This window comes from Ovis canadensis, chromosome 11, assembly GCF_042477335.2.
Source record: "Ovis canadensis isolate MfBH-ARS-UI-01 breed Bighorn chromosome 11, ARS-UI_OviCan_v2, whole genome shotgun sequence".
Taxonomy (NCBI): Eukaryota; Metazoa; Chordata; class Mammalia; order Artiodactyla; family Bovidae; genus Ovis; species Ovis canadensis.
This window is the reverse complement of record NC_091255.1, coordinates 68471724-68495849: the sequence shown is the minus strand read 5'-3', so window position 1 is coordinate 68495849 and position 24126 is coordinate 68471724. Positions and strand designations below refer to the sequence as shown.

General features: G+C 44.4%; 1 long non-coding RNA gene across 1 annotated transcript; it reads right to left on the bottom strand.

The window, feature by feature from the left end:
- Positions 1 to 916: 916 nt before the first annotated feature.
- LOC138414564 (uncharacterized) lies at positions 917 to 22483 on the bottom strand. Its single transcript, XR_011246889.1, has 3 exons — positions 22093 to 22483; positions 3271 to 3419; positions 917 to 2647 (listed from the first exon to the last, which is right to left on the bottom strand). It is a non-coding gene; the product is annotated as an uncharacterized lncRNA (long non-coding RNA).
- Between the last annotated feature and the right edge of the window lie 1643 nt (positions 22484 to 24126).

The window sequence follows — 24126 nt, the reverse complement described above, 5'->3', positions numbered from 1 at the left end:
TTGTACACGTCTATGTAAATCAACTGTACTTCAGTGGAAGCACGCCTGGGGCCGTTTACCTGGGCTTTCTCATCACCACTCTCTGCTTTCCATTTGGAGGCATTCTTGGCAAGTTTCTGCGTTTTGTCCCGGGCCTTTCTGCTTCTCTGTTGTTATTCTCAGGTGGGGAAAACACACGGTGTTTGTCTGCATAGAGTGCGTGAACCCAGGACTCCCCACCTCCTTCATAACCTGCTGCACAACTGCTCACTCGGTTTCTGGGGAGAGGGCACAGCTCACAAATGTAAACTAATGACAAATTTCAGCTTCGGCTGTGGGATGTGGGTAAATTTCAAACTTCAGATTAATTTCAATTAACTAGGAATTGCTGAGGCCTGTCCCGAGGTGAAACCACAAAGCCCTGTTACTAACTAAGCGGCAGGCACCTCACCACATCACAGGCTTCTGTTTCCCTCCAGCCAGGAGCCGCCAAGTTTAGGGAGAGCCTCCTGGTGGCTGGTCCCATTCAACAAGATGCATAATAGTGACTCCAGGCAACAAGTTCAATGCTTTACGGGTCTCACCACTACTTTAAAAAAAAAGAAATATATACATATATATATGTCTCACCACTATATAAAACACACACACACACGCACACACACACACACACACACATATATAAAAGGAAAAAGCAAGGGTGGAATTTCAGAGTTTTTCTCCTTAGTGCTTCTTCTTAGTGACAGCCGAATAAGACCTCCCAACGGCAGCCTTTTAAAGTAACAGCCCCTCAGGTAATCCTCCCAAAGGAGAAAGCTTCTTTCACTCTAGCGATGTCCACTGTAAAGCTCGAAACACTGACGGCATCAATCAGAGTCGGTTTCCTAAATTGAAAGAAGAAAGAAAGGGAAGAAGGAAGGATGGCAGGAAGAAAAAGAAAGAAAGGAGGAAATAAAAAGGAAAAGAAGCCTAGTTTTATGCATTTTAAATGAAGAACCAAGTCCATGATTAGCATATTTCAAGAAGCCAGTCTTTTTTTTTTTTTTTTTAATAGTTTGGATCAAGGACCCTAAGGATCTGATGATTTGAGCCACTGTGAGTCTTGTTGTAATGACTCAAAACTTCTTACCTTATTATAAGGTGATACCTAGCTGTCATGGGTGCAATGGTGCTAGCGTATCGCCTGGCTCTGGACTAGGTGACCAGTTGTCCTGGTTGGCCTGGGATGAAGGATTTCCCAGCATGCAATACTGGCGGTCCTAGCCCTGCAAAGTCACTCATCTGCTTTGGAAGCCAGAGGAGAAACGGTTGGGAAGTGAAAAGAGGGACAGTTAAGAAGCCTGTGGAAGGGAGGAGTTTAGGAAGACGAGCCAGATTCCGCACGAGCGTTACTAAACAGTAAGAATAATGATGATGAATAATTACACATAAGTGGTTCTTCTCGAGTAACTGAAATCTGCGGCCTCGAGGGCATTCATTGTTGTGGAGGAACGGTTTGCTGAAATGTTATACAATTCTCTGCCTCATTCAAAGAGCAGTGTGCATTATTTAACGTTTCCTTTTGTGATTCAGGCTGCGAGGGGCACCTCTTCCTGGGGGGGGTGTGTGTTGAAGTCTGTCCGTTGAACAGACAGCTGCTGCTTTGGCCTAGTGTCATTTAGGGTCTTGCTTCTCCCTGCTGCTTTGAGGAAATCAGGCAATCCATTCTACAGGTCATATGAGTGCGAGCCACGCAAAAGATGAGGCTCGAGCGTAGGGCTGTGTGGTGATGGTACTAATTTTCAGAAGTCCTTTGTTTCCAGCGTGAGATTGCATTCTGAAGGGTCGACTCTGTTATGTGGTTTGACTTCTAGAAAATTCTATTCAATTTAACCAAAAATTTATTGAGGAATTATGTTATAGTTCTGCTTACTTGAAGTTTTCGGTATGGACTTTGTCTTCAAGAACTCATCGTTTGGAAAATGGGTGGTACTGTTGCACACTTTCTCCTAAAATTGAGTTTTATATATAAAAACTTTCTGTCTAATAATCTGTGTCTGTGTTAGTCGCTCAGTCGTGTGCAGTGCTTTGTGATCCCATGGAGTGCAGCCTTCCAGGCTTCTCTGTCCATGGAATTCTCCAGGCAAGAATACTGGGATGGGTTGCCATTTCCTACTCCAGGGGATCTTCCCAACCGGGGACCCAACCTGCATCCCTGGTGTCTCCTGTATTGGGGGGCTGATTCTTTACCACTAGCGCCACTTTCTTCCTGCTAAATGACCACTCTGATCCCAGACTCTGCTTAGATTTGATATGTGAAATGATCTTTGCCTTCGGGCTGGTATCTGGGTTCACTCCCGTATAACCAATAAATGAATGGAATCTTATACTGTGTAGCTTTTTTTGACTTTTGTTTCTCAACTTTTTGCTAACTTCTAAAGTCCCAGGTTAAAAAAACTTTTTATTTGATCCTGCAGACAGAGTGTATTTCAGTAAAATGCATCTTGCTGACTTGCTCAGTCCTGTCGGATTCTTCGTGACTCCATGGACTGCAGAACAGCAGGTTTCCCTGTCGATCACCATCTCCTGGAGTGTGTTCAAACTCATGTCCATTGAGTCGGTGCTGCCATCCAGCCATGTCATCCTCTGTCACTCCCTTCTCCTCCTGCCCTCAATCTTTAGGAGTTGCCTTTAAAATATATAAATATTAGGCATTAGGTACTTAGACCCATAAAAATAGATCATTTACCAATAGAGATATTTCAAAGGCACGTGTAGACCGAACCCTCACAACATTTGGCAAAGGCACACTCAGATGGCAGCCATTCATACGGAAACGAGGGGACGCGTATCCTACACGCCAGGGGTTTTCTTCTGTCCAGCAGTGAGCTCTTTCTGTGGCCCGAGCTCTCCTCCCTGCCTTTCCAGGCTCAACTGAAAGTCCCAGCCCACCTCACTTGGGCACACTCAGTCGATGAGACAGCTGAAGAAGATGCCCCAGGGTTGCCATAGAAACCAAAAGAAGCACCCGAGCACCTTCTCCTGCATACTCGTTAATTTCATCTGAGCGACTTTCTTCAGGAACCAAAAATAAAGCGTGCACAAGGATGTAATTATATAAAAAGCTGTGTTGGGTGATAAACACAGTATGTATTTTTGCCTCAGTCTATAGCTTGCTTCTACCTATTTCGAAACATTTGAACTTTTTCAGCAGGAGTCTCTGTGTAAAGGTTTAATTAAAGCAAAGCACGGATTTACTAAGATAAGGCAGCGAGGCTCACTCTGGAAATTCTGCCTTGCCCTGGCTCCTACCTGACATCTCCTGTAAAGTCTCTTGAGACCAGGTCCACTTCTGATGTCTGCTCGTACAGGGCCATCTCAAGCTCACTGAAACCAACCGAAATTTCTCTGCCTCCAGGTGCGCAGCAGCCTTAAACGTTCTATGGATTTGCCATCATTTTCTAGGGTAATAAAAGAGAAGTGGATAAGAGAATGCCAGGACAGCAATTAGTGGAGAAGGCCAACAGAATTCTTTTTTTTTTTTTTAATCCTGTTGCTACTTGCAATAAACAAGCTCCTCTCAGAATGTAGAGATGGGGCATCAAAATGCAAATACCTCAATGCTCCTGTTGCAGTACTCACCTGGGAGTAAGCTCAGTACTCACCTCTGAGAAAGCTCTCAGAGCCTGACCCTGTTCTTTCTATCTTCCGATGGATGGATGGATCAAGTTACTGATTCTTCCTACCATCCATCCACAAGGCAATCCTGAACCTGCAGGTTGGCATGATTTAAAAAGGACTTTAGGTTGCTATTTCCTGCCAGTGATTTGCATGAAGCTCTGTGCAGTATAGGATTTACTTAAAAAGGAAAATGCAAACGTCCAAGGTGTGTCTGGTAAGCAAGGATACGCCCTTATTTGTCCTCAGTGCCTCTGCACTGTCTGTGCTCTTGAAGGACTAACCTTTCATCATTTTACAAGGAGGGAGGGCCCGAGATGAAGGTTTTCTTTGAGGTAAATCTTTTATATGAATAAGATATAAAAGGATTTTCCTCTTTGGAAGAGCTGGCAGCCTGCAGGTTAAAAAAAAGTGACTGGTCCAGCTAGTTCTGTTTGAAAAACCAGACTGACTCTGGTATTAAAATGCTTATGAAAATCAGCTGTGTGTGCGTGCTAAGTCGCTTCAGTCATGTTTGACTCTTTGCAGCCCGCCAGGCTCCTCTGTCCATGGGATTCTCCAGGCAAGAACACTGGAGTGGGTTGCCATTCCCTTCTCCAGAGGCTCTTTCCAACCCAGGGACTGAACCCTCATCTCTTGCGTCTCCTGCACTGCAGACACATTCATTACCACCGAGCCACCTGGGAAGCCCAAACTCGCAACATGTAAGCCCACCAAGAAAGAAAAGAGAATTCATTTGGGAAATATTGACGAGGCAGCAAGTGCCTACAGCCACCATGAGTACTGGAGAGTCAAAGGTCCTCTTTTCAAAGAGCTTTCAGTGGCCTGAAGAGAATGGGAGCAATTACAGTAATCTAATTTTAGATTTCTATATCTGAGCTCTGACCTTGGCCATCAAACTAAAAGACCTCCCACACAGAGTCTGCCAGAAATGCCAGCACAGTATTCTCGCTCTTGCTGAGAAAATCCATCACATTACCTGTCCTGTTAGAGTGTATGCCTTAAATGCCAAGGTGGGGTTTTTGTGTTTGTTTGTTTTTTGTACTAGAGTTTACCAGGTGAAGTTCTTGCACCTGGACCCTGGCACTATGTGAAGGAAAGCCATTGTTCTTGGCAAAATGCTCAGTAACAAACCTATCAGATTACAGAATGGATTTCCTTTATCTCGGGGCACTGGACTCTGTTCAGGGGGCAAAAGGGATAGGATTTCACAGCTTGTTTGGACACGCTGGCCGTTTTTTATTCTGGTTCTTTCTGAGAGAAGAGTGCAGTCTCCTGGCATACCTCCTAGGAGGGTCAATGCCGAAACAAGAAATGCGTTCAGTGCCCCAAATTCCTACTGCCAAACAAAATGGTTGTATCGACCCCAAACATGCCTCCCACGTGCAAAAGGTTGGGTCTTGGACCTTCCAGCCAAATGAAAGCAGCCTTGCCCTTTGGCAGCAGTGGGGTGGCATTTCTATCAGGGTTCATTATGTAAGGAAACCTCCTCTGTTAACCTCAGAGCCCAAACTGATTTCCCCTCATTGGACTCTGAGGGATTCTTTCCCTATTATTTCCTTGTGGACACACACACACACACACACACACGCACACACACACACACAAACAGAGTTTTTTTTTTTTTATCCTCCACCATCTTCATCGCTTCATTTTGCAGGCCAAATCATCACCAAATTTTCATGTCACCAAAAGATTTCTGGGAAACTGCTAAAATGAACCATCTACTTTCTTTCTGAACTAGACAGAAATAATTTATTTTAAAAGAAAGGAGAATTCCTGATGAATTACGAGGAGGTACCTTTTGTCCAACCCTCCACCATAACTCACACATATACACCAAACTAAATGCCCTCGTGATGATGCTCAGGGCCTTCGTTGTCTTTTTTTCTCTTTTTAAACAGATTTAGTTTATTAATCTGGCTCCACCGGGTCTTAGTTTGGGCATGGAGGACCTTTAGTCACAGCATGTGGGATCAGGTTCGCTGGCCGATGGGCCCTTGCGCTGGGAGTACAGAGGCTTAGCCGCGGGGCCATCAGGAGAGTCCCCTCAGGGCGCTCATTTTTAAGGAGTCTCACTTGTGACGTTGGTCAGATTTGAAGGGGAAATTCAGCCCAGAAACTGTACAAACATCGTATAATTTGAGTCATTTGACCTGAAGTATTTTTGCTTACTATATGTGCTATGGTTACAGGCAAGGAAGTAATAATTATAATGGGATTGTGGGTGATTATTTTTTATAATCTATTTATAATTTTCATTTTGTACAGTAAAAATATCTTTTTTTGGGTCTTATTAAGATTGTAGAGATGAACTTATAGTTCATTTTTCCTCTTCTTGTTTTCTTTGTTTTATGACAATAAAATCTATAACATTCTCTTTTTTTTTTAAGTTTCTAAGTACTTTGTAGTAACCCAAAGTTTATCAAACAGAAGTCTTTTAAAATGTCCAGTCAGACTTTTATTAACTTTTTGTGTGGTTTGTGTGTGTGTGTGTATAAGGAGGCTCATTCTTTGTGATTTTAATATCTAATTTTATTGAACTGTGGTCAGAAAACATAGCATATTATTTTCTTTAAAACATAATGGCCAGTTTTTGTGAATGTACCATGACTGAAAAAAAGACATTTATACTTTGTTAGGAACAAAGTCTATATATTTATAGAATGGTTAATTATATCATTATATAATTAAAATGTTCAATACCTTTAAATATTTTTTATTTGCTTAATCTCTTAACTACTAACTAAGTGTGTTTAGGTCTCTACCATAATGGTGGAATAGTTCATTTTTACTTGTATTAAGAGCTCTTGCTTCCTGTGTATCTCAATGATATATTATTAACTTATGGTATATTATTAAGTTATGGTATATTATTATGGTGTATTGATACATGATGTATTGATATATGTTAAATCATCATGAATGATATATTCTTCATATTAATTGTTGTTAAATCATAGGAAATTGTAGATCTATAAAATAAAATAATTATCTTTTTGTCTTGAATTATTTTTTGTCAGACATTAATGTGGTAATGGTGTTTTACAGCTTGAGTTTTTTTTCTTTTTGGTATTTACCCAATATATTTGCCCCCTCCCTTTTATTCTCTACCTTTTTATGTCTGATTGTTTTTACTCATCTGGTTTTCACATCAAATTTGAGGGAAATCTCCGTGACTATTACGAATATTCGCATGGTCTCTGTTCCCCTAGCTTCTCCTTTCTCTCTTCTCTGTCCATTAGCGTATTAATGTGCTTGGCTTTTGACTATTACGAATATTCGCATGGTCTCTGTTCCCCTAGCTTCTCCTTTCTCTCTTCTCTGTCCATTAGCGTATTAATGTGCTTGGCTTTTGACTATTACGAATATTCGCATGGTCTCCGTTCCCCTAGCTTCTCCTTTCTTCTCTGTCCATTAGCGTATTGATGTGCTCGTCTTTGTTTCCTCTTCTATTGGCTTTTGCATGTATGTTCTAGGTCTTTAATTTTAGAAGTCGTCCTTATATATTCAACAATTGTGTTTAAACAAATCATTCTGAAAATGCCTAGACCTTGTTTCATTTTTGTCTATGTTTTTCCACCGAGACAAATGTGCCCGTGTTCAGCATTTCTGCACCCCTACAGCACATGATAAAAGTCAGAGCTGAATGAATTTTAGTGGGTGTTTATTTTAAATGTGATGTAAATTCATTATGCTCCATAAATTAAGATGAAACAGACACCACAGTGATTCAAGTGGAAGAAAAAACTTACTGTGTCAACAGAGTAATCTGGATTAAGTTGTCAATGGCAGGAACTCGGTCAGGTTGCTAATCTGATATTGAACATAGCAGCCTTCGAAGTCTGGTGCGAACCCGCATCAGCTTACCACTCACGCACTGCTCCATGTGGAAAGGACCACCCTGAGTCACTCTGATGCACCGGAGCTTGAGATCTCCTACACGGGACGGCCATAGGAAAGTGGTGCCTCAGCCCAGTCTTTTTAGGTAGTAGGCTTGGGGACTGGACCCCACAATTTGCATTTCTAATGAGTTTCCAGTTGGTGGACCAGACTCTGACACATGGACCCCACACAAGGAACTGGTCTAGCACAAGAGCTCTGAACTGGAGCCCTGGGAACTTACCTTGACAATCACAAGCCAGATCTACCATTTTGGGAAAGCCACTTCCTCCCCCTAGATTCCAGTTTCTTCAAGTAAAAAAGGAAGAGGAAGGATCAGTTAGCTGGTTCTGAGGTCCAGCTAACTCTCGTCTGTCTTTTCCCCCCTGCAAAGAGGCTATGGTTTGTTTTCTATCACATTTGATAAAAGAGAGCATAACCATGTATTCATCAGTGAGTTTGAGATAATTATATAAAGACTTCTTTCTTTTAGTGTGTACACACCAGTAAAAATTTCATACAAAAAGATACAATAGATTTGCTAGAGGCAAAAAGAAAATAAAGAAAGTAAAATTCAAACAGAATAGAGAGTAGCTTATGTAAGTTATGCCATTAATATTTATATGTTTATATAATGGGTTCAAAAGTTGCTTCTGTGTGTTTTTTTGGTAGTCAGATTTAAGGAAAAAGGTCAAAATAAGGGAAATGGTTTGTGAACTACATCAAGTGCTACGGTGATCCAAAGGTGAAGGAAAATACTTGTATTCAGGGAAACTGGTGAGAACAGAGAGGATTTGGGTGTCACAGGGAGCTCTGAAGATAAAGCTGAAATGATGAGTAAGATCTGAATGGATAGAGGTGGTAGGGCAGGACTTTGCACACAGAGTACCCACTGCAAGCAAATGTCTAGATACTGGAGACCTAAGGTGTAGCTGGATAACAGCAAGGCACCCATCTTGCCTACACCAGGAAGTTTGCTATGCCGGAATGTTTGACGATGTCTAGAGATCACTGCGGACAGTGACTATAGCCATGAAATTAAAAGGCGCTTGCTCCTTGGAAGAAAAAGCATGACAAACCTTCAGTTCAGTTCAGTTGCTCAGTCGTGTTCTTTGCGACTTAGTGCTCTTTGCGACCCCATGGGCTGCAGCATGCCAGCCCCCGAGTTCCTTTGTTCCTTGACAAACCTAGACAATGTATTCAAAAGCAGAGACGTCGCTTTGCTGACAAAGGTCCGTCTAGTCAAATCTATGGCTTTCCGAGTAGTCGTGAATGGATGTGAGAGTTTGGGATGGACATGTACACACTGCAATAGTTTAAATGGATAACCAACAGAGGCCTACTGAGCAGCACAGGGAACTCTGCTCAATGTCATGTGGCAGCCTGGATGAGAGGGGAGCGTAGGGGAGAGAGGATACATGTATACATACACGGCTGGTCCATTCAGTGTTCACCTGAAACGATCACGATACTGTTAATCGGCTATATCCTAATAGAAAATAAAGTTTAAATTAAAAAAAAAACTGTCAAAGAAGAAGAAGACACAGAGGAGACGTAAGGGAGGGCTGCAAGGAAGGGGAAGGAAGAGACAGTGGGTTTTGAGGGGTGGGCAGGATGTTTATAGGGGGACCCAGTGAAGTAGGCTCCTGGAAGGCAGATAGACTCAAAGTAACACTTCTGTCCACATTCCTAAACTCTACCAGTTAAGTTGAGACCAAGTTACCACCCTCATCTGCAACAATGTAATCTTTTCATCCTCATAGGAAGGGAACTCAGGCTTGGTCCTTCAGCAGTTCAAGGAGCCAGTTTCATCCTAACTCTGATTTATTTCACTAAATGTTGAACAGTTGTCAAGGGCACTCCTGGGTTCTGTTTACTACAGGCTGTGTCTGCCTTTGCGTGCGTCTCCCGTGATCTGGGGGTTGTAAATGTTCAAGTCACACTGGCTCTCTGGGCATGAGTTCGCATGTATGTAAATCACCTCCGCATGCTGCTACATCCCCGCTCAGGCTGGCGGTGCAGCACATCCCAACATGCACATTTGAGAGGGTTCCATGAATCACATTCTTTGTTCTAATCCTGCGTTGACTCATTCCCGTGTATTGCCATGGCTCCTGCTGCAACTTGACCCAGGGTGCTCTGTTTGCCTTGTTATACAGGCTTACTTTACAGTGGGCAATGCTGCTGTCTCTCCACCCCGACGGCAGAGTGGAGTCAGAGGAGGCCAGGAATTCATCACTTTCCGCAGCGCCCCAGCAGAAACTGGGGTCCTGATAGATTCATTCACAGACTCCGCGCAGACGGCTTCATTCCTCTGAATTCTGCAAGGCACATTTTCTTCCATCCCAGGATCTGCCCCTGCTTCCAGTTCCACAGAACCAGGCAAGTCTGGAACCCATGTAGATTGTCTATTCCAACCATGTTTTGGCCACGTAATTTGAGTTTGTGCTGCAAAGAGGAAGTGCAATCTGCTAAGGAAACTGAAGTCTGGTTAGTTGTGAAACGGCTACCTGTATCTCATGAGCTTTCTGCTAACTGATTGGTCCAAGTGCTCTCCGAGTCATGGAAACACGCCTGTTCCATGAATTTCGTTGCCTGGGCCTGATTTGGTACCTCGGGTCTCCAGGGTACTGGTCTTCATGTGCAAAAGTCAGACTCACCCAAGAAGATGAAGATACACCAGGGTGATCTGTTGTGAGAGCTGCTGAAAGGTTAATGTGGTGGCAAGTCCTTCTTAGGAAGTGAAAGGATGGGGGAAGGTGTCTCTTTCCTGTCTACCAGCTTCCACATGCCACCAAAGAAGCAATTTCCAGACAGACAAACTGATCAGAGCCATTGATCTGCCGTGCTTGGTATGGATGATTTTCCAGTGGACACCTCATCCTTCACTGACTCAGGACCCGGAGAAACTTACATTTTACGAGGCTGCAATGCTTCCTCATTAGTGGAGAACCTATTGCCTGGATAGTTTTGCCTAGCTGCCAGGCCATCCTTCCCAATTCATCATTCACATTCCTGGAGGTTCACAGTCAAAGTGAAAGTGTCAGTCACTTAGTTGTGCCCAGCTCTCTGTTATTCAATGGACTGTGGCCACCAAGCTCCTCTGTCCATGGGATTTTCCCAGGCAAGAACACTGGCGTGGGTTGCCATTTCCTTCTCCAATATGCATGAAAGTGAAGAGTGAAAATAAAGTTGCTCAGTCGTGTCCGGCTCTTCGAGACCCCATGGACTGCAGCCCACCAGGCTCCTCCGCCCATGGGATTTTCCAGGCAAGAGTAAGGATCCATAATTAGTTATCAGGGCTTCCCAGGTGACAATACTGGTAAAGAATGCTCCTGCCAATGCAGGAGACGCAAGAGACATGGGTTCTATCCCTGGGTTGGGAAAATACCCTGGAGTAGGAAATGGCAACTCGCTCAAGTATTCTCACCGGGAAAATTCCGTGGACAGAGGAGCCCAGTGGGCTGCAGTCCATGGGCTTGCAAAGAGCCACTGAGCGACTGAGCAGTTGGTTATCAATTTACCCTGATCTTTAAAATAATTCATAAGCTACCTATACTAATCTAGAAATGACTGGGAAAAAAATTGGAATTTATTTCCCTGCATGTAAGCAAGGCTGAGCAATGGTTACTTCATGTGACACTTAAGTGCCTTGACAAATTCCATTTAATCTGCCTAAGTCAGGACTTCTAGACAAGATGACTGAGAGTAAAAAGAGTAAAAGCTCTTTTGTTCGGCAGTCCTCCACAAAAGACACCCAAAACATCAAAATTTAAAAAGAGGAACAGAGAGAAAAGAAATCTCTTCTCCAGTGTAATGAGGCCCACAGCTCAGACACTGATGAAAGTCTGAAAAGCACAATGAGACCTGGATCGTTCTGAAGCAGGCCACCAAGAGAAACTGTATCGTCAGTTTATAAGCTTATGGCTAGTATTTTTTTTTTCTTTCTTAAAGTGACAAAACAAAGATCCAACCAAAGACCATTTTTTCTTGGAAAACCAAAATGCAGGCATAAGGAACTGACCTGGGGGCGGGGTGGGGGGGGAATCACACCAATATCCGGTTCAGTAGAGCCCTAGTTCCTGCCGCAGAGCAGTGGGGAGATAGAGGAAGATGCAGAAGTCACCAGCATTTTCCAAGATTTAATCCTCCAATGAGAGAAATGTCTAGGGAGACAGCCAGGCCAGAACAAGAAGAACAGAGAAACTAAGGACATGTTCCCAAAGCAGAGGGCGGAACAATTAGGTGACAAGATGTTCTAAGGAGGAAGCTTCTGAGAGATGGGGCAAGCTTTCACCAGCAGAAAACCTGGCATTTATTAGGCATGTAGCAAATAGTCCTTGGTTGATGGAAAGAAGGGCTTCCCAGGTGGCACGTAGTAAAGAATCTGCCTGCCAGTACAGGAGATGGAAGAGATCCTTGGGCCTGGAAGATCCCCTGGAGAAGGACACAGCATCCCACTCCAGGATTCTTGCCTGGGAAATCCCATGGACTGAGGAGCCTGGCAGGCTACAGTCCTGGAGTCGTGAAGAGTCAGACGTTTTTGAGCGGACGGAAAGAAGGAAAGGACAAAGGGAAAGGGGGGGGTGGGGGCAGCAGAAGAATGGCAGGTGCTTAACCATCCTGTTTCCCGGGCTCCACCCTCGCCACATACAGATGAAGCCTTTGTTTCTTTTCTGGTTTCCTACCGAATGTCTAGAGCCCGTGTGACGGTCTGGGTGTGCCTACGTCTGGGCCAGAAGGGTGACATGTGTTTGACCTTAAACTCTTGGGACAGGCAGGAGTAGTCTAGGTCGCCTGAGAAGTCCTTGGATAATGAGCAGATGTAAATCCTCTTTCACACTTCTTTAAGCCAATCATTAAAAATAACAGAAATACATTTAATTTCAACCAAGGGGCTATCTTTGGATTCCATGAAGATTAGATTTAAGAATGTGTATTTACACTTTCTTTGGTGTTAAAATAATATTTGCATTGGTGTCAAAGTTAGAAACAAGTTAACTTTTAAACCCGTGCATTTTAAAAGTGACGTATGTCTTGTTAGTACTTATGAGAGTTTCTTAAACTTTCTTTGCTCTGTTCTCTCATATATGTATTGTTTTGGGGTAGTCACTAAGTCATGTCTGACTCTGGTAACTCCATTGACTGGGCCTTCCAGGTCCATGGGAATGGCCAGACAAGAATACTGGAGTGGGTTGCCATTTCCTTCTCCAGGGGATCTTCCAGAACTTGGGACCAAACCCAAGTATCCTGCTTTGCAGGCAGATTCTTTACTAGTGAGCCACCAGGAAAGCCCTTTCTCGTGTATAAAATAGTAGTAGCAGTATCTGTCATGCTTGATGTGAAGCTATAAATGAAAACTATTTATAAAGTCCCTACTACGTGGTGTCTGGTACATTGTGAGGGTCTGATTCCTCTGTTTTTAGACAAGACCCTAGTGTAACAGTATTCTCTGTGCCTGTCTTTCCCAAAGTACTTTGGAACCCCTTAAAAAAAAAAAAGAGAGGTATTCGAACACTATCAAGCAGAGAAAGTAATACCTAACCTTTCTAAAATGTGTGAAATAATATGTTAAACTTAAAAGGACCTGCACACGAAGGGTCGTCTATGTAGATGGAAGGTATAGTGTGCGTTTATTCTTTACAGTGTGAACAAAATCCAAAGTTGATTTCCCCCCCATCTGACTTCCTGCATTTACTTCCATTCACTTTCCAATGTCAGCATATCAGAGAGGGTAGTACTGCAGAAACCAAACCTTCCAAGTGGGGAAGTTGGAAGAAGTCTCCTTGCCAAGCTCAGCTCAGATGGTGGGAGGAGCTCCCTGCAAAAGGCCCTTGGCAGAGGAGCCAGCTGAATCCCAGGACGCTGGTCTCAAGTTACCCAGACCTCAAGAGCGGGGAGGAATTCTTGTCTTGCCTATCAGCCTGCTCATGAAGTTAATTCCCATCCAGGGCAGCAGCTCTCTCTGGCGTGTTTTTGGGGATGTATGGGGGGGTGTTTTGGGATTTTACTACAACTGGTTGTTGTTCAGTTGCTCAGTTGTGTCTGACTCTTTGAGACTTCATGGACTGCAGCACTCCAGGCTTCCTTGTCCTTCACCATCTCCTGGAACTTGCTCAAACTCATGTCCCTTGAGCTGGTGATGCCATCCAACCACTGTGACTGGACGATAATTCTAATATTTAATGCCAGGGACCCAGGGATTCTCATCCTGCAGCATGCCAGGGAGTCAGCAAGTGAAAAAATACCCTGTCCGGTTTGCCGTCTCCTGCCTTAAAACTATTGCCAGTCGCGCATAATCACGGGCACACGTATGTGTCTATATAATAAATAAACCATGCATGCATATGAAGAAAAACATGGATTCTATCTCAAGATGTTGATACCGACCAAGGTTCTTGGCTGATGCCAATCAATGGAAATTGATCAGAGGCTGGACAACAAAATCCAGGGAAAGCTTTCCTGGGGCCCCTGCTGCAGCAGGAGGGATGGAGGGCAAGTGGCAGGTTTCCCTGCTTGTTCCCTGAGGAGGGTGGAGGTGAGCTTGTTCCTTATATAGGGTGAGGGTAAGCGAGGGTCCATGAGTCTGGCCAGAGGGACAGCTTAGGTGGTTTGCCCAGCCCGTTGGTGGGTCATGTACAGTACCCTGCTTTTGTTCCCAGCTCTAGCGAAGTGGCGGTTGGTCTTTTGGGCCTTTTGGTATCTCCTTATTCAGAACCTGGGAGTAGGGAATGGCAGCCCACTCCAGTATTCTTGCCTGGAAATTTCCATGGACAGAGGAGCCTGGCAGGCTGCAGTCTTCGGGGGCGCAGGGTCAGACGTGCCTGAGCGACCGAGCGCACTCAGCGTCTGCCCTGACCGCGTGTGCACAGTTGTCTGAAGTTTCTCATAGTCCCTTCGTATTTTGTTTCTCAAGGTGTTTGTCCAGCCGGGAGTGCCACAGCGAAGGATCCTGGGTCTCAGCCTGCCTCAACGCTGACCTAAGTTAAAGCATAGAATGTCTGGCTGATGCATTAAGAAATGCAGCTGAGCTGCTTAGGATCTGTTTCCTCTGCTTCTGAATGTTGGACTCAAACCACTCTCCAAACCACTGGATCCAAGAAGCAGCTCTTGGGGATGGAACTGCGTGTCTCTGCCACACTCAGCTTCTGTTAAATATTTAGAATGGCAACAGATCTCTAAGAATCATAATTTGCTTTTTTTTTTTTTTTTTTCATCTCCAGGTTTAAAGTTTCTCTCTTAAAGAAGCCCTTGGGAGAAAAAGTCAGTCTGGATAGCGAGTAAATCTGTGTGTGCGAACCCACACAAGAGGCATCTTCTTCAGGAACGGATGCTTTTTCAAGAAAGATTTTTGTAGGTGGTTCTTTTTCATTCTGACATTGTGCTTATATTGGGCTCCACCCCCACATTCTTTCTTGCAGTTGCATTTTCAGAAAGCCAACTCATAAAAAGATATGTATCTTTCTTTGCCCTCTACTGGGGTGGAGACACTGCTTATTTATATACACTGTCAAAAACAGATGCTATAGAAACACACACTCTCAGTTTTGGGTGGCAACGTGTCCTTCCTAACTTCATGCTGACCTGGAGGAAATTATATCCTAAGGAAATGGAAGGGGCAATAGACGTGAAAACTCCATTTGAAGAATATCTTTCCTGAGAGTTGTCCTCTTCAGGTGGAGCACTTTCAGGCTCCCTTTTCAATGGCTTATCTGGGTCTCTGAGCAAGGAAGGTTTGGCTGTTATGGGTGTATTCTCCCCAGCAAGGTTAGGAACATTTCCTGATTCTTCCCAGCCAAAAGTTACAACATCAAAGAAGAAAGCAGAGTTTTATGAGAAATGTTTTCCTGGGAGCTCAAGTTATATACTGGGAGGTGGAAGAGAGAAATTTTACTGGGATGCAAACTCTTGCTTGCTGTCAGGATAGCTGTTGTAGCAACTGAAGAGCTTATGTGTTGCCCAATTTGAGGGCAAGCTCCAAAAGTCAAAAATCTTTCCTTAGAGTGTGTATACTTCACCTAATACACGTCTTCCTCACATTATTTTATTTGTGAAAGATGAAAGTAAAAAGGCTTGTATGTTTTTCTAGCTGTGGGAGAAGGAAATGATAATCCAGTCCAGTATCTTTGCCTGGAAAACGCTATGGATGGCAGAGTCTGGCAGGCTATGGTCCACGGGGTCGCAAAGAGCCAGACCTGACTGAAGTACCTGAGCACACACTACAGTAGTAAGAATTTCTTAAGAATTTTCTATCTATTTAGTACGAACTTTTCATCATCAGCTCCATTAAAAGGAGCTCCATTTGCTCCACTAAAAGCATCGTTGTATTTCTTTCCTTTTTTTTTTTTTTTTCTGCAGCAGTTTTAAGTTTACAGCAAAATTGAGAGGTAGGTTCCCAGGTAGCACAGTGATAAGGAAAGCACCTGCAGTGCAAGAGCTGTGGGTTCAATCCCTGCTTCAGGAAGGTCCCCTGGAGGAGGAAATGGCAGCCCACTCCAGTTAACTTGCCTGGGAAATCCCATGGACAGAAGAGTCTGGTGGGCTACAGTTCATGGAGCGGCAAAGACTTGGACATGACTGAGCAAACACGAACCGTAAGGACTAACTAGGAAGGTGCAGAAATTTCCCAAACATGTGACACCTCCCCCATTATTAACATTTCCCATCAGGGTGGCACGACTGTTACCATCTGAAATAGGAGGGAAGGGGGCAGGACACAGCCTTTGAAAAATAACAGAGCCCGAGGACAACACATAGGCCTGTTAGAATCAAATGGGTCCAAGATGGTGGGTGAATTCCACCAGACCTTGAGCCTCAGTGTACGCTCACTGTAACACATCAGTTAAACAGCACACCCACAGGCACCACGGCACCTCTGAGGCCAACCATAAAAATCAAAAAGTGGACAGTGGTCCAACTCCTGGGAATGTCTACCCATTTCCCAAAACAGCTGGAATAATCCTCCCACTCATTAGCCTATGAAATTACCCAGCCTGGAAAGATTAACCACACCGTATTTTGGGGCCTCTCACCTTCTGATATCATCCACATCTTGCGCGTGGAGTGCATTAAATTCTGAATAAATCCACCCCTTACCTATCATTTTATCTCACTGAAGTCTTTCTGTGACGGGACACAAAGAACCTGAGGCTTGGTGTTACATATTTTATGGGTATCATAGTTTTTTAATATTTGTATTTTAAGACAGATATCACATTTCCCTGTGTGTTCAGAGGTAACCAACTCTTTGAGATCCCATGGATTTTAACCCACCAGGCTCCTCTGTCCATTGGATTTTCAGGCAAAAATTCTGGAATGGGTTGCCATTCCCTTTTCCAGGGGACCTTCCTGACCCAGGGATCAAACCTGTGTCTCCTGCATTGCAGGATCCTCCAGGGAAGCCCTTGAGTTCCTGAGATCACATAAAATCAGCAATTTCTCAAGCCATCTGCCGACTGCCCTGGAAGATGCTGTATCAGGGCTCAGAAGTTCTGTTTTCTTGTCCCACTGTTTCTATTTCACCCTTGCTTCATATTCGTTCTACTTCCTGATTCTCTCTCAGACTGGAAACGTAGCATGGAAATCCAGCTCCCCCTTCCTAGAAACGAAAAGGTCTATGAAAACATAAAGCGCCTGAAATTTCTAACCCAGTTGCACAAAAGTAGCAGTTTCTAACTCAGACTTTTCCAAAGTGTGCTCTCCTGGAGGGGGAAACCCTGTGCATGCTTCTATTCACCTTAATAAAGAGGTGCCAAGAAGGGTCAGAGGAGGTTGGAATACCCACCGAAGGTTAACCAGAGGGTCCCTCGGTCTTGCTGGGTCATCCTTCATCTGAATCACACCTCCTAGGATGCTGGTGGTGTTCTGGGCACCCCAACGTGACTCTCGTGACTTACTTCTGAGATGTTACGTAAGGATGAAAGTGAAAGTGTTAGTTGCTCATTTGTATCTGGCTCCTTGCGACCCCATGGATTGTAGCCCACCAGGCTTCTCTGTCCATGGGATTCTTCAGGTGAGAATACTGGAGCGGGTTGCCGTTTCCTTCTCCAGGGGATCTTCCCGACCCAGGGATCAAACCCGGGTCTCCTGCATTGCAGGCAGATTCTTTACAGTCTGAGCCGCGAGGGAAGGCCACGTAAGGATGTATCTATTTATGTAACAAACAGACTTGAAGGTAGTAACTCTTTTCCTGAGCCACGTGTGCTCTGTCATTCATACAGAAGTCGTTGTGATGACTATACTATGTAATTTGGTAGCAAACACACACTCCCTGAACTTTGAGTCTATTGACTGAAATAAAAAAAATTAACCTCTTAACATCTTATTTTGCCTGTAAAGATGCTACATAAAAGAGAAAGTGATATTTTCTAGGAGTCAAAGATTTTCAATCTAAAACAGAACCATCACATTCAATCTTCTTACTCACCCCAATCCAGAGACAGATCCTAAGAACTGATGTGACCGGTATATCAGTGTTCCTCGTCCTAGAAGTCTGTTACTTTCTTTTTGACTTCCAAAAGATGCTGTCCTACTCAGCAGCTGATACCTGCCTTCTAATTACTGTAGCGTTTGTGGCTTGACTTTTAGGTTTTATATCCTCTGGTCATCTCAAATTCTAAGAACTAAAATCCGGACTGTGTTTAAAGTTCTTCTATTATTAATAAAATAAGACAGTGCATCTATACATTCAAAACTGGTTTGACTGATTTTTAAAAAGTGGCTCAATGGTCAAAGAACCTGCCTGCCAATGCAGGGGATGCGGGTTTGATCCTTGGGTCAGGAAGATTCCCTGGAGAGGGAAATGGCAAGCCACTCCAGTATTGTTGCCTGGGAAATTCCATGGACAGAAGAGCCTGGCAGGCTACAGTCCACGGAATTGCAAAACCGCCGTTCAGGACTTAGTGAGTAAACAGCAACCGCAGTGGACCCCATACAGTAGAAAGGCTGTGTCTTGGGCAGCTAAGACAACAAGCAAGGCGTCTGTCACTTTGTACATCATGGTTGTGCAGAAACAGCACTTTTATCTACGACTTCATCTTTCAAGTCATTGTTCTTGGTTAGATAGCGGCAGTATCAGCAGTTTAGCCCTTTGACCTCTTTGACCGTTGAAAGCCCTAAGGCCTGGCTTCTGAGAAGAGTTACAGGGCAGAGCTGCAACTCAGTATCTAATCCAGCCCTCTTATAGTCTCTTTCTGTTGCTGTTAAGTCACAAAGTGGTGTCTGACTGTTTGGGACCCTATGAACTGCAGCACCCTAGGCCTCCCTGTCCTTCAGTGTCTCTTGGAGCTTGCTCAAACTCATGTCCCTTGAGTAGGTGATGCCATCGAACCATCTCATCCTCTGTTGCCCTCTTCTCCTCCCGCCCTCAATCTTTCCCAGCATCAGGGCCTTTTCCAGTGAGTCAGCATTTCACAGCAGGTGACCAGATCCTAGCCACTAAACCAGTGGCTACTGACAAGGGCCTTGGCCCTTTGGCTTTGCAGGAAAATAATTCCCACAAAAATAAAAAGAGTGAACGAGGTGAAGTATTTATTAAGAGGAAAAAGCACAGCACAGGTGAATGGACGCACGGGTGGGCTCAGGGAGAGAGCTGCCGAGTTGTGTCCTCTTGGTAGTGTTTGAATTACTTTTGTGGGGCACGTCTTCCTGGTCTCCTTTGGCCAATTATTCTGATTTGACTGGTTCACAATCCATATTTGGTGCATATCAAGATCCTCCCATGTGTGCGCACGCATCTCTTAGCCAAGATGGATCCTACCACAAAGGCATCTGGGTAAAGCATCCTTTGACATTGCTCCCCTTTGGCCTGCAAGAGCGTTTTCTGTGCATGTGTGGTTGGGAAGTTTTTCCTGTGGTCATGTATGGATGTGAGAGTTGGACTGTGAAGAAAGCTGAGCAGCGAAGAATTGATGATTTTGAACTGTGGTGTTGGAGAAGACTCTTGAGAGTCCCTTGGACTGCAAGGAGATCCAACCAGTCCATTCTGAAGGAGATCAGCTCTGGGATTTCTTTGCAAGGACTGATGCTAAAGCTGAAACTCCAGTACTTTGGCCACCTCATGTGAAGAGTTGACTCATTGGAAAAGACTCTGATGCTGGGAGGGATTGGGGGCAGGAGGAGAAGGGGACGACCGAGGATGAGATGGCTGGATGGCATCACTGACTCGATGGACGTGAGTCTGAGTGAACTCTGGGAGTTGGTGATGGACAGGGAGGCCTGGCGTGCTGCAGTTCATGGGGTTGCAAAGAGTCCGACACTGAGCGACTGACTGACTGAATGAGTGTGGTTGGGAAGGCTCCTGGCTTTGGGAAAGACAGATACGCGGTCTGAGTAGGGTCCAGCCTCCTCCCTTAATTGTCCTGCTATTCCTGTCTTGGAGTTTCGGGCAATAGGGAATGCATCTCCAGTTGCTTACTCTGGGGCGGGAGCGTGGGGTGGGGATGCCGGGGGCATCTGCCTCCTGCCTCAATCAGAATGCCAAATTATTTGTCTGAGGTGTAGACTACTACTCAACCAAAAGAAGCGTATAGCAACATAGGATTTGTCACAAGGAAGGCAGACCAAGCACAGGGGAGCTGGGCAAAGCCAGGGAAAGTTATTAATATAAACATGGGACAGATCTTGATAACAGCTGAGCCACTGAGCAAAATGGGTTTTTGTCTGGTGAAAGCGGTCTTAGTTAATCTACAATCCATTTTTATTTTTAATTTATTTTTTTATCAAGATAACAGTGGCTTCTAATATTATCTCAGCTTCCTGTGTACAACACTGATATTTCTACTTCTGAAAGCAGTGTGCTCACCACAAAAATTTTAGTTTCCATTCATCTGGAATGACTGTTTTGTAACAGTTTTTTTTTTTTTTTTAAGAGGGGCATCTGAAAGTATGAATATGATATTGAAGGCACATTGCTATTTTAATAGAAAATCTGAGAATCTGTAAAATAGGATTGAGACGGTTTGTTGAGATGAATTTAGCCAGCCTCTGCCAGTGTTACTAACATACTCAATTTCATTTATGCATACAGTGTTCTTTTGTTTTACCTCTGATCTTTAATGTGTGTTCTTTTCTCATCTTTGAATTCTTCAAAATAAGTCTTGTTAGACTTTTTCCAAATGCTGGCATTGACGCGAGTACCCTATAATCTGTGGAGGGTTTTCAATGATCGACGGGCCGGGGTTTGTGAGCGGGAATTTTGTCACAACGTGTGTCCTGAACCATTGGTAATTTTGTTTTACCAGTTCTGAACTTCAGACTTTTGCTTAGTCAACTTGAACAGGCAGGTTGCTTATTTCTTTCTCTTGCTTGCAAAGCATCTTTATGAGATGGAAAAAGAACCCCGATTTTGAGGGGTACGTAAGGGCATATCTGTTGGAAAGCTTCTCTTGACCGTCATCTGAGTGTCAAGTGTTTCCAGCTTGCAACAGCGATGGCTGTCTCTTCCTGAAGACCTGTGTGACAAAGCCGTCAGGCAGAAGCAGTGGTCCCCTCCCACCATGCCGGGCAAGAGTCAGAACGCTGAGTTCCTCTCTGGGTCTAGGTTTCCCTGTAGCTCCAAGCAAGGTTGCTATCCTTTGTCTGTTAGTAAGCAGAGACCCGGGATTCTAGTGCGGGGCTATGTAATGAAGAACAGGAGTTTCATGGGCTGTCACTCAGAGATGACTCTGGGAGGGGTGGGGTCACCTGCACAACCTAGACGCCGCCCCGTTTGAGCCAGGATTTTCCCTTTCTTAGCTTTAGCTCTATTGTCGTGAGTGAAAATATAGATCCCTACATATCACATCTGGAGAAGGCAATGGCAACCCACTCCAGCACTCTTACCTGGAAAGTCCTATGGAGGGAGAATCCCTTGGAGGGAGGAGCCTGGTAGGCTACAGTCCATGAGGTTGCAAAGAGTCGGACACGACTGAGCGAGTTCACTTCACTTCACATATTACATACAACCCAGGAAATAACACTTTGGCCAACTGATGCCAGGAGCCGACTCAGTAGAGAAGACCCTGATGCTGGGACAAATTGAGGGCATGAGGAACAGGGGGAGACAGAGAAGGAGATGATTGGATGGCATCACTGACTCAATGGACATGAGTTTGAGCAAACTCCGGGAGGTAATGAAGGACAGGGGAACCTGGTGTGTTGCAGCCCGTGGGGTCGCAGAGTTGCACACGACTGAGCAGCTGAACGACATCGTGTGTTACTATACGTTCGGTGTTTCCACTGGAATGCCTCACCTTTTCTTTTCTGGACCAAAGGGGCTTTCACTCATGCTGGGACCCCAGTGCTCTCTGCTGACATGATTTTCCTTTTTTTCCTCCAGCAGAACCAATTGTTCCCTTATTTGCGCCCCTACAGAAACGTATCTGAATTTTTTCCCTAGCATTCTTTCAAAATAGAGGAATGAACCCGATTCTAAGGGTCCAGAGAAATCACTGAGACCGTCATGACAGGCAATTTTCAATTTAACAAGCACTTTATCATTCTTATTATGGTCCAGGCTTATCGTGTTTACAAATATTAACTCATCGACCCCACCTAGCAGCTGATGAGATAGGTGCTGTTACTACTCCCACTCACCCGATGAGAACGCACAGAGGCACAGGGTTGAGCCGCTCGAGGTCACACATGGACCAGGATTTGAACCTCAGTGGTCCAATTCCCCAGTCGAGGACCTTGTCAACTCCAGCGCTACATCATGTCCTGATGAAGGCCAGTCTTCAGGGCATGCATGACAGCAGAATTTCAGGCACGTGGAATTGTTTCAAAGCCACTGGTAGGGGATGGGTCTCCTTGTTGTTCATGAACCCATGCAGCCATAGAATGTAGCCACTAGGTTCCCTTTGATCTGCCGTGCTGGCGCAGAGTTGCACAGGGTCTCTTTATTCAGATAAAGCGTCGGCCAGAACAGTGTGTTCTCAAGGGAACCTGGTGTCTCCCCGAGTGGAGGAGTTGGCCAGGTCTCATGATTTATGAAGCCACAGGCTAAACGGAACTCCAGTTGCTCGGAGACCAGGTGCTTCTATACCCTACGGTTGCCCAGGACATTTCCTAGGGGTGGAGCTTGGTAGTTGAAAGTCCACGGCTTGGGCATGACTTTTTCCTCCCTGGAAAAGTGGGCTTTGGGACGGTTCAACATGATCCAGAAAGTGCAGGCTGTATGTAAACCTGCCTCTTTGGGGGTATGGTTTTTTCGCTGGTGGCACTTCTTCATGGTCAGTTACCTTTGGTGAGTGTATATTGACTGAAGATGAGTAAGTTTGGACGGTGGCTAATAATACATTTGAGTTTTTAGGCTACTATTCCTTTGATGAATGCTTTGCTAAATGAGACGAGGAATCATTGCTTTACAAATACAGACTAATCCTGCGCTTCATGGTTTGGTTCTGTGTTTTCCTTCTGATTAGAAGCATAATTACTTCAAAAGTGGTATACATTCACTGCTGGTGCTGCTGCTAGGTCACGTCAGTCATGTCTGACTCTGCGCGACCCCATGGACTGTAGCCCACCAGGCTCCTCCATCTGTGGGATTTCCCAGGCAAGAGCACTGGAGCGGGGTGCCATTGCCTTCTCCAAAACATTCACTAGGTACCTACTATTCAAACATGACAGAAAACCGAGCAGATTATGAAGGCCTCTATAAACAGCTTCTCAAAGACAACTGGAACAACCGTTTGATATACTCCTCTCATTCTAATGCGTGCACAAATTTAGACACATATGTTTAGCATATTGCATCCCGGGCAGTAAAGAATCCTACCAATGAAGGAGATGCCGATTGGATCCCAGGGTCAGGAAGATCCCCTGGAGAAGGAAATGGCAACCCACTCCAGTATTCTTGCCTGGAGAATCCCATGGAGGGAGGGGCCTGATGGGCTACAGTCCACGGGGTTGCAAAGAGTGGAACAAGACTGGGAGACTGAGCCTGCACATATTTATCATATTATTATTGATAATAATTTTAAATGAGATTATATTGTATATACTGTTTTAAACTGTGCTTTTAAACTAAGGAATATTGAGTGCAAAAGCAGTCAGTAAGTACTCCAGCACATAATTTCTCTTGCATAAGGGAATCCCATAGTTAAATATTGCCAATTTCATGCCTTCACAATGTTCTGTATTATAATAAATAAAACAACATTTGACATGGAAAAAAATTGTCACCCTAAGGAAAAAAAATGAAAGGTTTCTCTAAACTTCCTCCACCTTAATTTTGCAATGTTACTGATCACCGAATTGAACCAGTAAGTTACACAAGAACTTTCTATTCACCTTTAATTTAAAAGTGAAAGTGAAGTCACTCAGTCATGTCCGACTCTTTGCGACCCCATGGACTGTAGCCTACCAGGATCCTCTGTTCATGGGATTTTCCCGGCAAGAGTATTGGAGTGGGTGCCGTTCCCTTCTCCATTTAATTTAAACACATGCACAAAATACACATGACCTCTCCTCAAATCGAAAAACAGAAGACAAAACCTTCACAGAAGTTGCTATTAAACTTTCAAGGCAAATAAGTTTAATAATTTAAATTAAACACACACACGCACAAATAGATAGGAAAAAAAACCCACTTCTAAGAATAGGATAACAATGACCAGGGTTTACAGCAAA